Source organism: Oryctolagus cuniculus, chromosome 12, assembly GCF_964237555.1.
Source record: "Oryctolagus cuniculus chromosome 12, mOryCun1.1, whole genome shotgun sequence".
Taxonomy (NCBI): Eukaryota; Metazoa; Chordata; class Mammalia; order Lagomorpha; family Leporidae; genus Oryctolagus; species Oryctolagus cuniculus.
This window is the reverse complement of record NC_091443.1, coordinates 98,396,820-98,412,522: the sequence shown is the minus strand read 5'-3', so window position 1 is coordinate 98,412,522 and position 15,703 is coordinate 98,396,820. Positions and strand designations below refer to the sequence as shown.

The window sequence follows — 15,703 nt, the reverse complement described above, 5'->3', positions numbered from 1 at the left end:
CCAAGTCCTTGGGCCACTTCCTCTGCTTTCCTAGGCGTTTGAGGAGACAGCGGGATCACAAGTGGGAAAAGCCTGGGTGGGGCGGCGGTCGGAGCCATGGCATAGCGGGTGAAGCCGCCGCCTGCAGTACCAGCATTCCATATGTGTGTTGGTTCGAGTCCCAGCAGCTCCACTTCCGTTCCAGCTCTCTACTGTGGCCAGGCAAAGCAGTTGAAGAGGGCCCAAGTCCTTGGGCCCCTGGACCTGTGTGGGAGTCCTGGAGGAAGCTCCTGGCTCCTGGTTTCATATCCACTCAGCTCTTTCTGTGGATGGTTGGCCGTGGTGGCCTTCCTGTCACTGGGTGGGTGGGGCCCGAGGTGCAGAGAGCGGGGAGGGTGTGTGTGTTTGAGGGGTAGTTGGGATAGAAAGTGGAGGAGGGAGGGGCTCAAGGGGGACGCGGGAGGAGAGAGGAAGGGAGGAGAATGAAAAGGTGATGTGTAGGTGTGGAGGTGAGGAAGGGAGGGGCAGAAACCCGCGTGGAGGAGAGGAAAGGGAGGTGGAGAGTGACAGGAGTCCTGGTGGGTGTGGGTGGTGGCAGGGTTTGGGAGAGGAAGAACTTTTCCCATGGCCTCGGTTGCGTCTTGGGTGTTTTCTGTCCCTGGCCAGCAGTAGCCTTGGTCGCGTCCTTGAGAAGAGGACCTTGACTCACGGCCTCTCTTCTCCAGGTTGTTCGGAAGTGTAAGGTGTGTGTGCAGGAAAACGGGCATGGGGCGCTCGAATTAATTTGCACAGAATCTGGTGAATTTTCACAGACTGCACACAGACAGCTTGATCACAAGTGGGAACAGCCTGGGTTGTTGGGGGTTTGGGGGTGTGGGGCGGGCAGAGCCATGGCATAGTCAGTGAAGCCACTGCCAGCTGTACCAGCATCCCGTATGGGTGTCTTCCTTTTCTGTGATACTTTTCTCTCCTTCCCCTGACAGAGGTAAGTATCCAGAGCTTTTGGATGTATTTCATTACAGAAATATTTCTGTTACACACTCTTTATATATGTAAAGTACTTACCCATTTAATCACCATTTATTTGCTGTGTACCTATTTCATGCAAGACTGTGAGCTTGTCCAGGGCAGGACTTTATCTCTCTGCTTTCATTCCTGTAGTCCCTGGTCACAGTTGGTATTTGATATATGCAGAACTAACAGTGCCCTCACTGCTGCGTCTTGGGACAGGAAGTGATGGTTAATGAAGGCTCTGGTCACAAGAATAAAGGTCGGAGGGACAAGAAAGGATGTTTAACAGAATCAGCATTAATGAAGCACTTTCAGTTGTCAGGCTTCTTAAGGTACCGTTGTCTCATTTCTAAATAACAACACAAGGAGGGGAAGCAAGAGGTTTTTTTGTTTGTTTGTTTTTGTTTTTTTGAATTATACCACATTGTCCTGTCTAATTCTCTTCAAAGGTCTGTGAGGGAGGCACTTCTGATAGCCTTTTAAATATTAGTTAAAGGAAGTGGGAACCTGCCCTAGGCCATATATCAAGATCAGTGAAGTTCCAGTTTAAATCCTGCTTTGCTTGCCCCAGAGCTGTGTCCCTCCTGGGGTTGGAACCTCAGCTTCCATCGGTTCCAGAGTTGGGGTATCAGAGAGGTGGTAGCCAGAGAAAACCAGTGGTCCTAGTCTTTGGGCTTGTCTGTGTGTGGAGCATAAATAACTACAGGGACTTGAGCTGTGTCACTAAGGACCCTTCTTGCTAATGCTGTGGCCTCATGCTGTGATTTGTTAACATAGGTCTTGTGTCCTGGTTCACACCAGTGGGGAGTCTTGAGCTGTTGGCGGGGGGCGGGGGGGTCTGAGGAGGGTACCTTGCCACCCTGGGACTGGAACTGACTTTTAAGAGGGACCTTGAGGTATGAAAGGAGATTTGCTGGTAGGGTTAGGACCAGAGGGTTTGAGGAGTCCTCAAGGTCCCTGGTGATTAGTCTTTTTAAAATTTATTTATTATTTATTTCAAAGGAAGAAAGAAATATTTCATGCGTTAGTTTACTTCCCTAATGCCCTCAACAGCTGGAAAGGTATGTGAAGCCAGGGTCTGGGAACTCAATCCAAGTCTCCCATGTGAGTGGCAGGGATGTAAGTACTTGAGCCATCACCTGCTGCCTCCCAGGTTGGAATAGTAGGAAGCTGGATTCAGGACTTCAGCCAGGACTTGATCCTGGGCACTCTAACATGAGCTGTGGGGATTACAGTAGAGGCTTAGTCGCTATACCAAAAGCCCATCCCTGATTAGTCTTCAGTTCCCTCCTTCAAAGTGTGGCTGGCTACTTGGGAGGGGTTTACCTCACCACTGCTAACTGGGCCTGCTGCACAATTTTGTGAGGACCTTGTTCCAAAGGCAGGGGTAAAGGGCCACTAAAGATACTAAAACATAAAGCTCTTTCCTTTCTTCCACCTACCTCCTTGGCTCAGACTCATGCTCTTTTGACTGGCTTACAAAACACAAGTTCAAAGACAGAGTTTTGAGGATTTTTAAGACACCACCAGCAGAGGTTTAAACCCAGTGCAGGCCCTTCAGAGAGCGAGCCGTGTGACTGTTTCTGTGTGACCATGTAGGCTGCACGCCCATGAGGTTGGCCCTGGCTGCTGAATATAACCCATTGGCTTTAACCAGTCCAGGTCTAATCCTGTGACACTCCAGGGCACCTGGGCAGACTTATGTCTTATTAAATCAGCTCCCTGAGGATTGTGTGGACTAGTTAGTCATACTGTCTCGTGATCACGCTCCTCGATTTTCTTAGAGACCTCTTGTCTTGTCTAGCTAGGACTGGTATCTTTTTCTAGAGTAAGGCTCCTCACCCCTGACCTAGAGCACTGAGAGGAACTGGAATGCTGCTGTGTGGCAGAGACCTCCTGCAAGTTCTCTGAGCAGTACTGGGTCCCCACAGCTCCGCTTAGTGTTTCTATGGTACCACACTTTGAGAACTGTGCTCGCAAATGACTCATGGGACAGTCTGTCCCTGCTCTATTCCTGCTCTGAGCCTGGCAATCAAGGTCCAGACAAGGCCCCTGATAGAAATGTTGCATCCAAGCAGCCCCCTTATAACTAAGGTCACCTCAAGATCCCCACAAATGGATCTTGGACCAGAGGTCAGGACTTTATGTGCAACTTGAACACTTCCTGCCTTGGGAAGTTCACTGCCCCCACCCCAGGACATGTTCTGAGCTGCTTGGTCCTAGGTGTAGAGGCTCTGGCCTCTGGAAATGTACTGAGTTGACTTCTGAGTTTCCAGATGCCAGAAAACATGTAACGGAGTTCCTCGGATCTGTGTGACCACTTGGATATCCAACTGTGATTGCAGACACCCATGGTGAAGACTTTTGAGTGCCGCCTCATGGTGGAGCTGAGTGCTTCCTGCTGGGACTGTGGGATCTTCCTGGGATGCCAGGGTGGCACAGCAAGCCATGGTGCTCTGGAGGCTGTCACTGAATCTGTGTGTAGCTTAGAAGGTAAAACTGTGTCTTTCCAGTAGTATGGAGCAGAGCCTCAGGACGAGGAGATGGTCCTATCAGAACTTGATGCTGGGGCTGGCGCTGTGGCACAGCAGGATAAAGTGTTGGCCTGCAGTACTGGCATCCCATATGGGTGCTGGTTCATGTCCCGGCTGCTCCACTTCTGAGCCAGCTCTCTGCTAAGCCCTGGGAAAGCAGTAGAAGATGACCTGAGTCTTTGGGGTCCTGCACCCGTGTGGGAGACCTAGAAGAAAATTCTGGCTCCTGGCTTTGGATCAGCTCAACACTGGCCATTGGCAGTCATTTGGGGAGTGAACAAGCTGTTGGAAGACCTCTCTGTCTCTGTCTGTCTCTGTCTCTCTAACTCTTTCAAATAAGTAAAATAAATCTTTTTTAAAAAAGAACTTAATGCTAATGTGTGCATTTGTTCTAACTTGGAAAGGAAATCTCATTCCTCTGCTTCAAGTCACCTTGCAATTCAGGAAGGGCAGCATTTTTTTTGCGTTAGGCTTCTTGCTTCTTCTCTGCTGGCTTCTCCCTTGTAAATTATCATGTAGCATCATCCTTTGCTCTGGTAGGATTCATTTTTAAAACTGTGCTTTTTCTCTTCTTCATCAGAATAGTTCAGAAAGTTAATGGGAAATGGAATCAAAAGATACCTTTATTTTAGTGTAAAATTTTTTAAGCCCATGCATATTTTTTGTAATACGTATTTTTATATAATGTTTGAAGATCCCTCATGTATCATAACAAGTCTTTACAAATTTTGGTCATTGTCTTGGTCCTTTAGTTATTAGGAATAAATTATTTTGTTAGGTTGAAATTAGCCTATTTGAATTAGTGCCGGATCTCATTTGCTGTGACATAAAGAATTGCTTTATGGATAATGAAAGCACCTTAATGATGTGGTCTAAAGGAGAAAACAATATTACTGAAGCTATTAACACCAGGGGACTTCTCCCTGACCTCTTAACAGTGCCCTGCAAACTGTACATTATTGCACTTTTGAGGATCCAGGGGCTGAAGTCTGGCCTGAAGGTATTTTAGAGAATGCTCCACGTGGGAAAGTCATAAGAAAAACAGAGGAATATAAGTAGCAGTTAATGAGAAGGCAGAAGAGACTTCTAGAATTGAAGTGACCACAAGGTTTGCTGGGATTTTTTGAGCAGCACAGCACTAGGTTGTCTGTGTTGGGCACCAGATACAATCACTACAGCCTTGTGAAGTTAGAAACTATGCCGTTCTGCAGAATTCAGTTTGAGACTCACTAATAGGACTCAGCCTACAAGGAATGCAGATGAGACAGAGCATCTCTGACCTTAACAGAGGCAGTGTGATTGGTCATTCTTTACTTTCCCTTTATATTGCTATAGCAACTTTAAAATGCCTTTTGTTTAAAAACCTGAGGAAATGTATGTGAAAAGTCATTTTGGCAATCTTTGGTCATCAGTAAATTCACCATCTTACGTGTGTTATAACTTACTGAACCCGTGGTACTAGGAACTTGATAGAAGTTTGCAGCATTAGACTACAATTTTCTGCTTGCTCAAAACTGAGGGAGTTGGAGCTTACCCAGCATAATTAGAAATGTACCCTCTATTTGAAGCCTTGGCAAGAACAATAATTTAGTATCGTGGCTGTGTGGCACTGGTAGAATGTGTTGTTCAGTCCTGAGTTTGGGCACCTTGTTTGTTTATGACAGAAAACAGCTTTCAGAAACTTCCTGGTGGATAAAATACCCTTTTCACAATCTGGTGGTTTCATTGCTTTTTTCCTAAAGGTTTAATTTTCCCTTCGAGTGCAGGCATGTTCATTTTATCAAAGCTGGCATTTTCTCTTCTTTAAAAATTAAAGTCTTGAGTATTCTGAAGAAAATTTCGCAACCATTAGGGTATATAAGTGCGTGTCGTGTGAGCATAATTACAAGGATGAAATGCTTTGCTTTTGAGTAGTAGTGGACCAACACTTGGTGTGCTAAGCAACATAGTTTTTATTCTATTTTGTGGTTCAAAGGCTGCTTACTACTGCTCCTGATCTTAGATTATCTTAGTCCTTTTTGTCAAATGGATTTAGAGCGCACAGCACCTTTTTATCCACCTTCTCTCTGAAAAGCAGTGGGAGATAGAGCAACTTTTTTAAAGATTTATTTATTTATTTGCGAGGTAGAGTTACAGAGAGAGAGGTTTTCCGTCCAATGGTTCACTCCCCAAATGGTTGCAATGGCCAGAGGCGAACCGATTCAAAAGCTGGAGCCAGGAGCTTCTTTGAGGTCCCCTACATGGTTTCAGGGGCCCAAGAAGTGAGGCTATCTTCTGCTGCTTTTCCAGGCTATAAGCAGAAAGCTAGATTGGAAGAGTAGCATCGGGGGCACGAACCGCACCCATGAGGGATGCTGGCGCTGCCGGAGGGATGCTTTACCTACTTTACCACGGCGTTGGCCCACAGAGCAAATTTTTAAGCCAAGAGCCAGGAGCCCAAGAGCTGGGCCATCCTCCGCTGCTTTCCCAGGCACATTAGCAGGGAGCTGGATTGGAATCCGAGTACCAGAACTCGAACTGCTGCCTATATGGGATGCTGGCACCGCAGGAGTGGCTTTTAATTCTTCCTATGACTTTAATTTAGCTACCCGGGAACTTTAATTTAGCTACCTGAGCTACCAGAGCAGAGGCTAGGACAGGTGTTCCCAGCCTCATTTTATGGGTCAGGAATAAATAAAGCCTGGAGTATTGGCTGCATTTGTTCATCTGGAACTTGATACCAGAGCCCAGAATTTTAGTTTTATAAATGTTGAAGATTTTTGGCTCCAGAATTTAAATGAAGTTCAGCATCTTTACTTTTTGTTATTCTGAATGTGATTTACTTGTCCCTGAAGTGTGCACATCACAAAATTTATTATTTAGAAAGTGGAAGTTGAAAAAGAAAATGGAAGATACTCCTCAGTTCTGTTTGGAGATGTCCGAAGCACTGTTGACAGTTTGGTGTGCTCTCTTACAGATGCTTTTCCTCCCTTAAATTGTGTGTGTGTGTGTGGGTGTGGGTGTGGGTGTATTGTGTGTGTACAGTGCTCACATGCACATAGAAATGACTTTGTGCAGAACTGTGCTCTTAATAGGATAGTTTCCATCTTTCTTTTTATACTTGACAGTATAGTAAACTATAAACCTTATAAACACAATAAACATAGATCATTTTATACATATAGACATTATAAACACATAGATCTAATTCTCTTCAATGACTGTATAAGATTACATTGTATTCCAACATAAGGGGTTGCTATTTTGTGTGATAATTCTGATTTTTTTTGAGAGGCAGAGTGGACAGTGAGAGAGAGAGACAGAAAGGTTTTCCCTTTGCCGTTGGTTCACCCTCCAATGGCCGCCGCGGCCGGTGCACCACGCTGATCCGATGGCAGGAGCCGGGTACTTATCCTGGTCTCCTATGGGGTGCAGGGCCCAAGTACTTGGGCCATCCTCCACTGCACTCCCTGGCCACAGCAGAGAGCTGGCCTGGAAGAGGGGCAACCGGGACAGAATCCGGCACCCCGACCGGGACTAGAACCCGGTGTGCCGGCGCCGCAATGCGGAGGATTAGCTTACTGAGCCGCGGCACCGGCCGATAATTCTGATTTTTCACCATTAAAATAATGCGGCAGTGATCAACCTGGAATGTGCATACTTGAGCATCCCTGGAACTGTTTTGATGACCTGTGTTATTGGAGAATTGCTAAGACAAGAACAGTCCTGTTTAAAATTTTCCTAGGTCCTTCAACATTATTCCGCAGGGTTGCATCCATCTAGACTTCCACAAACAGTGAGGTAAATTTCCTGTGCTTTCCATCAACACCGGGAGTAAAGCATTGTTGGTCAGTGTACATGGTGCTTAACGTGGAATCTGGTGTTTTCTTACTTACATAGGTTATGATTTCCAACTATCGCCAAGAGGTAAACACTAGAGTTAGGTTTAGGCTGTGGTTCTTGCTGGTATGCCTCTGTTTTAAATTTCATCTCACATCAGCTTGGCATCAAGATTTCCAGCTTTCCAAAGCTGGCCACACATTTAAAGCAAGTGTCTCAACCAGTTGTTAGAGGAAAAGATACAGCAGTGGTAACGATGATGCTAAATGAATATGATATCTGACACCTCATCACCTAGTTGAAATATCTTTGTGTTTACTTGTTTTCTGGAATAAAAATAATTCAGGCTTATCGAAACTATACATTTTCATTCCTTCCACAAATGAGACAATCTAGTTTCTGACTCACTGGGCTTCTAAAATTCTGTGGGTAGGGGCTAGTGTTGTGGTGCAGTGGGTTAAGCCATCACCTGTAATGCCAGCATCCCACCCTTGTTTTCTTTCTGTAATCCAGTAGTTGAAAAACAGCCACCACTCCCAATGCATGAGTCCTATAAAAGCAATTTCACTTTATTTGAACACTCTAAGGAGAAAAAGCAGATGAGTATGTATTGTACCTAAAGAGAAAAACTCTGTCAAATTTTAAATCGAATGGTGGAATAAATTCCATGACAAAAGTGAAGCAAACAATTGACCTGTGGCCCCACTGCGCTGGTGCCTGGCTTCACTGCCTACTGGGGACAGACAGCAGGAGCCCAGGAGAAGCCTGGAGCCACACCCCTGCGCGGGCTTGGTCTTTGTTTTTTGATTGGTTGGAGCCTGCAGGTAATCCAACCAGAATTGATGTATGCTGTTGAATACCGAGTTTATAAAAGGGGTGCTCAGTGCTGCTGTTTCCCTTTTCTCTTCTTGGTGTCCAGCGCCGTGGAGCTCTTCATTGGAGCATGTGCTAAGCCCTGGCCCTAAGAACAAGGAGGTGAGCAGCCGAGAGCAACACCTGCAGGAAGGGCCGGGCTGCCGGTAGTAGATTCAACAGGACCCTCAGGTTTGTCCATCCTCGCCTGGTGAGTCTTCTTGAAATGTTTGTGCATATCATACGCCGGTCCTGGACACAGGCAGGGGACACTTGGGCCTTTAGGAGCCATTGGGAAGGAAGAATAAATTGTATGTTATAAATTGAATACTGTATTTTATATGATAACCTTTTATTATATATTATAAATTTCATATCATATGTTCTAAATAGATTTTAAATTGTATATTGTAAACCATATATGTGCTCGGAGGTATCACAGACAGTTCCAGGAGGTGTGAGCCTACCTGGCTGAATTCTGATGCCAGGATGGGTGAACCAGCAGGTGCCCGCAGGTGAGTCATCTTCTTATAGGTGGGCAATTAAGATGCCCAGCAACTGTGTTGATTTCCAGGTCTCTTGTTTTATTTTCTGGATTTATAGTTCTACTTAGTGGATAGGAGCTGAGAAAGTGGATCTGGTCATCCAGGAAGGAAGTTCCTGCTCACAGGCTTTGCTTCCTGTTTTTCCTAATTTGCTAAGATAGTTTCTCTCAGTTTGCATTGAAGGTTCTCCAACACAGCAGTAATAACTTTGACTGCTAAACCCAAAAAGATGGTTGTACATTGTTGTCATTGCCCCACTGAATTCTAATTCTGCCTCTGTGATATCCAGTGTTTCCCTAATTTTATGAAAAAGTTCCTGAGGAATACATTGTTGTATTGTGTTAATGAGTGTGGTTATCTGGGAAGACATATCATGTAAAATTTACATATCCCAGTCATACTATTGCATTAACTAGGAATATGGGGACTCCGTTTATCATCAGAGGATGGCACCGAAATTTTGAGTGGGTAGCATTACTTCCTAAGTATATTTGTTTCAGGTATAAAACTATAAGGTTCTGAATAACTCAATACAGGTTCTTTTTACTTCTAAATTCGATTTTGAAATACTGAAATCATTCGGATTATGATATTTGTAGACCATTTTTAGGTCTGAGAAGGCAGGGGCATTGTTTCTGGGCAGTATCCACTCTGGTTGCCGTGTAATTGGTTCTAAACCATCGGTTGGTGAATTGAAATCCCTGTTTGTCCTGTGTTTTAAACAACACAAAATTTCAAAATCCTTAGGTATTGTGTTTTGTGGTTTGGTTCTTACAGTATGTGGTGAATTAAGTCTCCCTTCCTTCTGGTTAGCAGTTACTCGTGTTGACATCCCAGGATCATTCCTTGATCCTCATCTTATGAGATGCTGACCAGTGACTACTCCGAAACAGCCCCTTGGTGCACGTCCTCGTGGATGTTCCAGTTTCCTCAGTATCCACTCTTGGTGTTCCTGTTAGTGCTGATTGTTCAAATCCAGAAGTTGAAATGACCCCATGTTCAGTCTATGTGTTTGTTCTCACTGGTCTTCTCATCCTAGGCAGCCTTATCTCTGTACCATGTTTCAGGAAGGTCTTGGCTCTTTCTCTCATCGTTAGCTTGACCTATTTATATTGCCCATGGTTTTCTCGTGTTGGTTATTTTCAAACTTGATTCCTTGATTCCATAATTTGCCCTCACACACAACAAACCAAGAAAAATCTGTTCTTTTGTTTTCTCATGCTCCCAGTCCACAGATGTTCTCTGATAACAATCACCAGGCATCTCAAAGGCTGTCTGGTCCCTACACCCTTCTCAAAGCCACATGAATATGTGATTCTTTTGCTTTTCACTTTTGCGTCTCAGTTCTGTCACCTTTTCTACAAACCTCTGTTCCTGTGACTACCATGAAACTTTAGCATCTCCCACAAAAAGCCTAGGCTAGCAACTACTAGTGCACTACTAATAAGAAGTTAAAATATAGAAACTTTGTGAGGAAATTCCAGAATTAGAGTGGTTTATGCCAAACATCTTAAGATGCTTTTCCTCTGCTTAACTAAAGTCATATCTATGGGGGAAAACTAGGTGAAAAGTTTTCTACAAACAATGCCTTTGTTACCTCTATACAATTGTGTTTGTGAATTATGTAGGCCTCTATAATTACATATGGGGAAACTAAAACTGTGACTTGCAGTTCAGTATTGCAAATATTATAAAGCTTTCTACTGAAGTGCTGTAGTGAGAGAACAGGCATGGAGTCCAGGAAATCCTTCAATGAATTGGTATATGTGTAGTTTTCAGAGTGCTGCTTTCAAAGACATTTAAACCTTGTAAACATTTTCATACATATGATGTTAAATTTGAAAGTGCTGCCTCAGCAAACACTGAGCTCTATGTGATTGATAACTCCTCCTACACTAATGGATCACCTTGCTTGATTTCCCCACCTGATTACTATGGAAGATGACATGTGAGTGTCAAATGGGGAAAGAAAGGTTTTTCTTAAAGATTTATTTATTTGAAAGGCAGAGCTACAGAGAGGCAGGGGCAGAGAGAGAAAAAGAGAGAGGTCTTTGATCTGCTGGTTCACTCCCCATAGGGCCGCAATGGCTGGAGCTGAGCTGATATGTAGCCAGGAGCCCGGAGCTGCTTCTGGGTCTCTCTGTGGGTGCAGGAGCCCAAGCACTTTGGCCATCTTCCACTTTCCTAGGCTATATCACAGAGCTGGATCAGAAGTGGAGCAGTGGGGACTCAAACCAGTGCTCTTATGAGATGCCGGCACTACAGGCAGAAGCTTTTCCTGCTATGCCGCAGTGCCGTCCCCAAGAGATATTCTTGTAGTAGACTAATGTTCATGGTGTATAGCCCTCTGCTCTGTGCAGGTAGAATTTGAGTAATTCTTGGCAGACCCTAAATTTTTGAGGTACATAGAGATAATATGATAAATGTAATGGGACCCACAGTTTTCTGGTAAAATACTTCATGATATCTACTGGGGTCCTGCCATTTATGAAAATGGGTTCTAAAGCAACCTGATCAGTGAAGACGTTGCCACCTATTGATCCAGTGAAGCAAGTGCAGCGTGAGCACCTCTGACCCTGGCAGAGGCTGCAGCCCCTGGTGACTAAGATGCCGTAGGCCTGTACTGCTACTCATTCCACGGGGAAGGCCCTGCCATACTGCTGTGAGCATCCTGGTTTAATATTTTGGTATTGCCATGTTTTGCTTTGTTCTTCAACTTAAATACATGATATCTCCATTTGGTTCGTTTATGTCCTCTTGCAGTTTTCACAGCTAAATTTCTTTTTTTAATAATTTTTATTTATACAGAGGTGAACAGATATCATGTATTTCATAGACACAGATTGAGGAGTATAGTGATACTTCACCTTTCCCTCCTCTCCCCAGCATGCTGCCCTCCTCCCTCCTTCCTTTCCTGTGATTACAAAATAAGCTGAAAGAATGTCATTGTGAAAACTATAGGAAAGTGTAAATTCTAAAACTTGACAGAACTAACTCCATAAGGTGTAGCTCCTGGTAGGAACTGAAAAATGCAGATTGGGCTGTTTAAAAATTGTCATGCATTTCAATATGGAAACCCTAGGAATTTAGATTGAGTTTAGGTGAGAAACTACCATGGTGCCTCCCCAAAGGTGTGTTCTCAAAACATAATGTGCCCACACCCAACTATTGCTTTGAACCAAGGGCCATTGTGGTCACCAGTGATGGGAAATGGAAGGCATTTTAGGGCAGTGAGCCTGAGGACTGTGACCAAGACCTGTCCCGGTGAGTCAGTGAGAGATCAAACTATGCATGAGCCCCCTGGCTCCAAGCCCCAGCACTTGCCCCATCTTCCTATCAGCCTTCATTTACAAAGTACAGATTCAAGTGAAATCCAGCAAGAATTTGGACAGCAGAGAGCGTACTCTTTTTCGTTGGGTCCAGTTGCCGTGTCACTGGTGACATGCTGATGAAGCAGGCCCTGCCTTTTCAGTTCCATGGTTTAATTGGGCGAATTCTCAACCTGCTTGTAATATGTAACTGTGTTACATGCATATAGGAATGTACACCCATCGGTGGGAGAATACCATATGGTAATTTATAATTCTAATTTCACTTCTCACTTTCCTGGTTTCCTTCAGATATACTAACTTTTATTTTCTATTTCTGAGTTTTCAGTCTGAGGGAGGTGAGGTGACAGTGTAATGTGTTACTTGGATATTGTCTTAAATATTCTCTTGATAGAAATCCTGAATCTTTATTTTCAAGATATAAACCGCCTGAAATTTAGTTTAGTCAAGTTCATGAATGTTTTTCTTAAGATTTATTTATTTGAAAGTCAGAGTTACACAGAGAGAGAAGGAGAGGCGGAGGGAGAGAGAGAGGTCTTTCATCTGCTGGATCACTCCCCAGTTGGCCGCAATGGCCAGAACTCTGCTGATCCGCAGCCAGGAGCCAAGAGGTTCTTCCAAGTCTCCCACGTGGGTGCGAGGGCCCAAGGACTTGGGCCATCCTTTACTGCTTTCCCAGTCCATAGCAGAAAGCTGGATTGGAAGTGGAGCAGCCGGGACTTGAACCGATGCCCATATGGGATACCGGCACTGCATTTGGTGGCCTCACCTACTACGCCACAGTGCCAGCCAGCCCCAATCATGAATGTTTTAAAACTCATTTCTTTCCCATGAAGCCTACCAAAACCCCACAATATTAACCTAAGTTCCTTAATTTTTATTTGCATTTTAAGTATAGGAACCTATTTTTGCATGTTTTATTTTTCCAGCCTTATTACAATACAACCGAGAAACAAAAATTGTATATATTCAAGGCATGCAATGTGTGTTTCGATATGAGTCTGATCTTTACATTGCATTTTCACACAAACTTTTCGACTCTCCTGGTACTTACCATACACTATGAAAGGGGTAGTGCAATGAAGCTACTTAACAAAGTTATCACTCCTATAGTGTTTTTAAAATTTTTAAATTTTATTTATGTATGTATTTTCCCAGAAGATTTATTTGAAAGGCAGGGTCCAGCGCCATGGCTCACTTGGTTAATCCTCTGCCTGCAGTGCCGGCATCCCATATGGGTGCCGGGTTCGAGTCCCGGTTGCTCCTCTTCCAGTCCAGCTCTCTGCTGTGGCCCGGGATGGTGGAGGATGGCCCAAGTGCCTGGGCACCTGAACCCGTGTGGGAGACCAGGAGGAAGGACCTGACTCCTGGCTTTGGATCAGTGCAGCGCCAGCTCTAGGGGCCATTTGGGGAGTGAACCAACAGAAGAAAGACCTTTCTCTCTGTCTTTCTCTCACTGTATAACTACCTGTCAAAAAAAAAAAAAAAAAAAAAAAAAAAAGAAAGGCAGGCAGCAGGGAAAGAGAGTAAGATAGAGTGAGAGAGAGGATGAGGGATATCTCATCTCATGCATTATTTCACTCCTCAAATGTCCTCAGTGGCAGGGCTGGACCCCAGGTCTCCCACTTTGGCACAGTGGCCCAAGCCGTTGGGACATCTTCTAGTGCTTTGCCAGGCACATTAGCAGGGAGGTGAATGGGAAGTGGAGCAGCTGGGACTCGGTCTGGTGCCCATAGGGGATGCTGGCCGTCTAGGTGGAGGCTTAAGCTTTTACACCCCAGCTCCAGCACCATAACCATATATTTGTATCTTGTGACTAACATCTCTTCATTTTTCCTGCTCTCTGTGTTAGTTTGACTTTTGTATATTTCACATGTAAGTGTGATCATGTAGTATTTCTTATTTCTGTGTCTTGTTTCACTCATTGTAATGTCCTGTAGTTCCATACTTTTGGATCCATCTTGTGACAAGTAGTAGTATTTCCTTTGTTTTTAAGGTTTGGCGAGGATTCCACTGTGTGTGTATCCCAGTTTTCCTTATGGGTCCATCAACAAAGATTTGGGTTATTTCCATATCGTGGAATTGTGAATGATGCTGAAGTGAATGTGGGGGTGCAGACAGTTCTTTGAGATGGTGGTTTTCTTTTGGATTCATGGCTAATAAAGGTTGTTCCTTTTTTAATTTCATTTGAGGAACTTCCATATTGCTTTTCATAATGGCTGGCACAATTTACATTCCCTCCACTAGTGTGTGTTCTGTTTTCTCTACATTGTGCCCAATACTTGTTATCTTTTAACTTTTTAATAGTAGCCATTTAACAGATATAATAACCATTGTCATCTTGATTTGCATTTTGCTGATGATAGCAATGTTCAGAACTTTTTCACATACCCTCAGGGTACATTGTATGTCTTTGTTGGAAAACATTGATTCAGTCCTTTGTCCTTTTTAAATTGTATTCTTTGCTGCTTAGTGGTATGCCTTCCTTGTATTATTCCCTTGATCACACATCCGGTTTGCTAATATTTCCTCCTATCCATTGGTGTGCCTTTTCATTTCACTGATCTTTGCTTTACTAGTTTGTTGGGGTTTCATTTCCTTACATTTGCTTTTGCTCTCTGTGCTTTAGTTGTTAGCACATAAGCAACCACTCTTGAGGCTGATGTCAAGGACTTTTCTACTTTATAAGTTGTAAGTGTTCAGATCTTCTGTATGGACTTTCAGTTCATTTTGAGCTGATTTTAATATGTGGTGTAACAGTGATACAGTTTCAGTTTTGGACATGTGGTTATCCAGGTTGCTTCTGCCTCAGATGTGGGCCTTTACGTCCAGTGACTGCATGTTTGGTAACCCTGGTGGGCCAGGGTCCCCAGTGTCTTCAGTTGGATCCATTAAACCAGATGCTGTGGCTGGAGTTGGGCAGGAGCTTGGCATGTGTAGTGATTTGGGAGTAGGAGACCATGCAGTGATGGGGTCAAGATAGGGGACTGTGGCCTCCTCGTCTGGAAGCCAGGGCTATATGAGGGTGTGTCAGACAGTTTTTTGAAGGGTAGACATTTGGCATGGTGGGAAAGACAATGCTCAGGATACCAGTGGCAGCCAGTGATGGCTTAAGTAGTTGGATTCTTGCTACCACATTGGAGACCATCTTCCAGCTTCAGCCTGGGTCAGATCAGCCCTGAGTATTTTGGACATTTGGGTAATGAACTACTAGATGGGTGGTATCTTCTCTCTCTCTCTCTCTCTCTCTCTCTCTCTCTCTTTCTCTCTCTCTCTCTCTCTCCTCCCCCCTCCCCCTTATTGTTTCTCCGTGTTTTGCTTTTGAAACCAATTGCAATATTAAAACTAGGTGGAAAAAATGGTTTACGGATGATTATCCCAGTAGCCTTAGATTACTGAGTCATTTCCTAGGATCATGCAGGGGGATGTGTGTAGCTCACAGTAATCTGTTATCTTTTATTAGAAAATGAAATAAAGGAGCCCAAGGCTCTGTCCATAAAATAATGCCAAAGATTAATGTAGATTTGATCAGTACAAATTTTATATGAGTATTGAAATGTCACACTAGCCCATAAATTTGTACAACTCTTGTGGATGAAATTTAAGGAAAAATACCAACATGTTACTTGGTGTA

The 15,703-nt window shown here is 44.1% G+C and overlaps 1 protein-coding gene across 8 annotated transcripts in view; it reads left to right on the top strand.

Moving 5' to 3' along the window:
• Positions 1-15,703, top strand: part of LOC127482730 (monoacylglycerol lipase ABHD2) — a 709,665-nt gene that overhangs the window by 57,179 nt on the left and 636,783 nt on the right. For 6 of the 8 annotated variants that reach the window (XM_070054436.1, XM_070054437.1, XM_070054434.1 and 3 more), the window contains one exon: positions 8,263-8,406. The gene's annotated coding sequence lies outside the window, so the exon portion shown is untranslated. Of the gene's footprint in view, positions 1-1,140; positions 1,323-8,262; positions 8,407-15,703 lie in introns of all 8 variants that reach the window. The other 2 variants (XM_070054438.1, XM_070054433.1) reach the window with 2 other exon arrangements.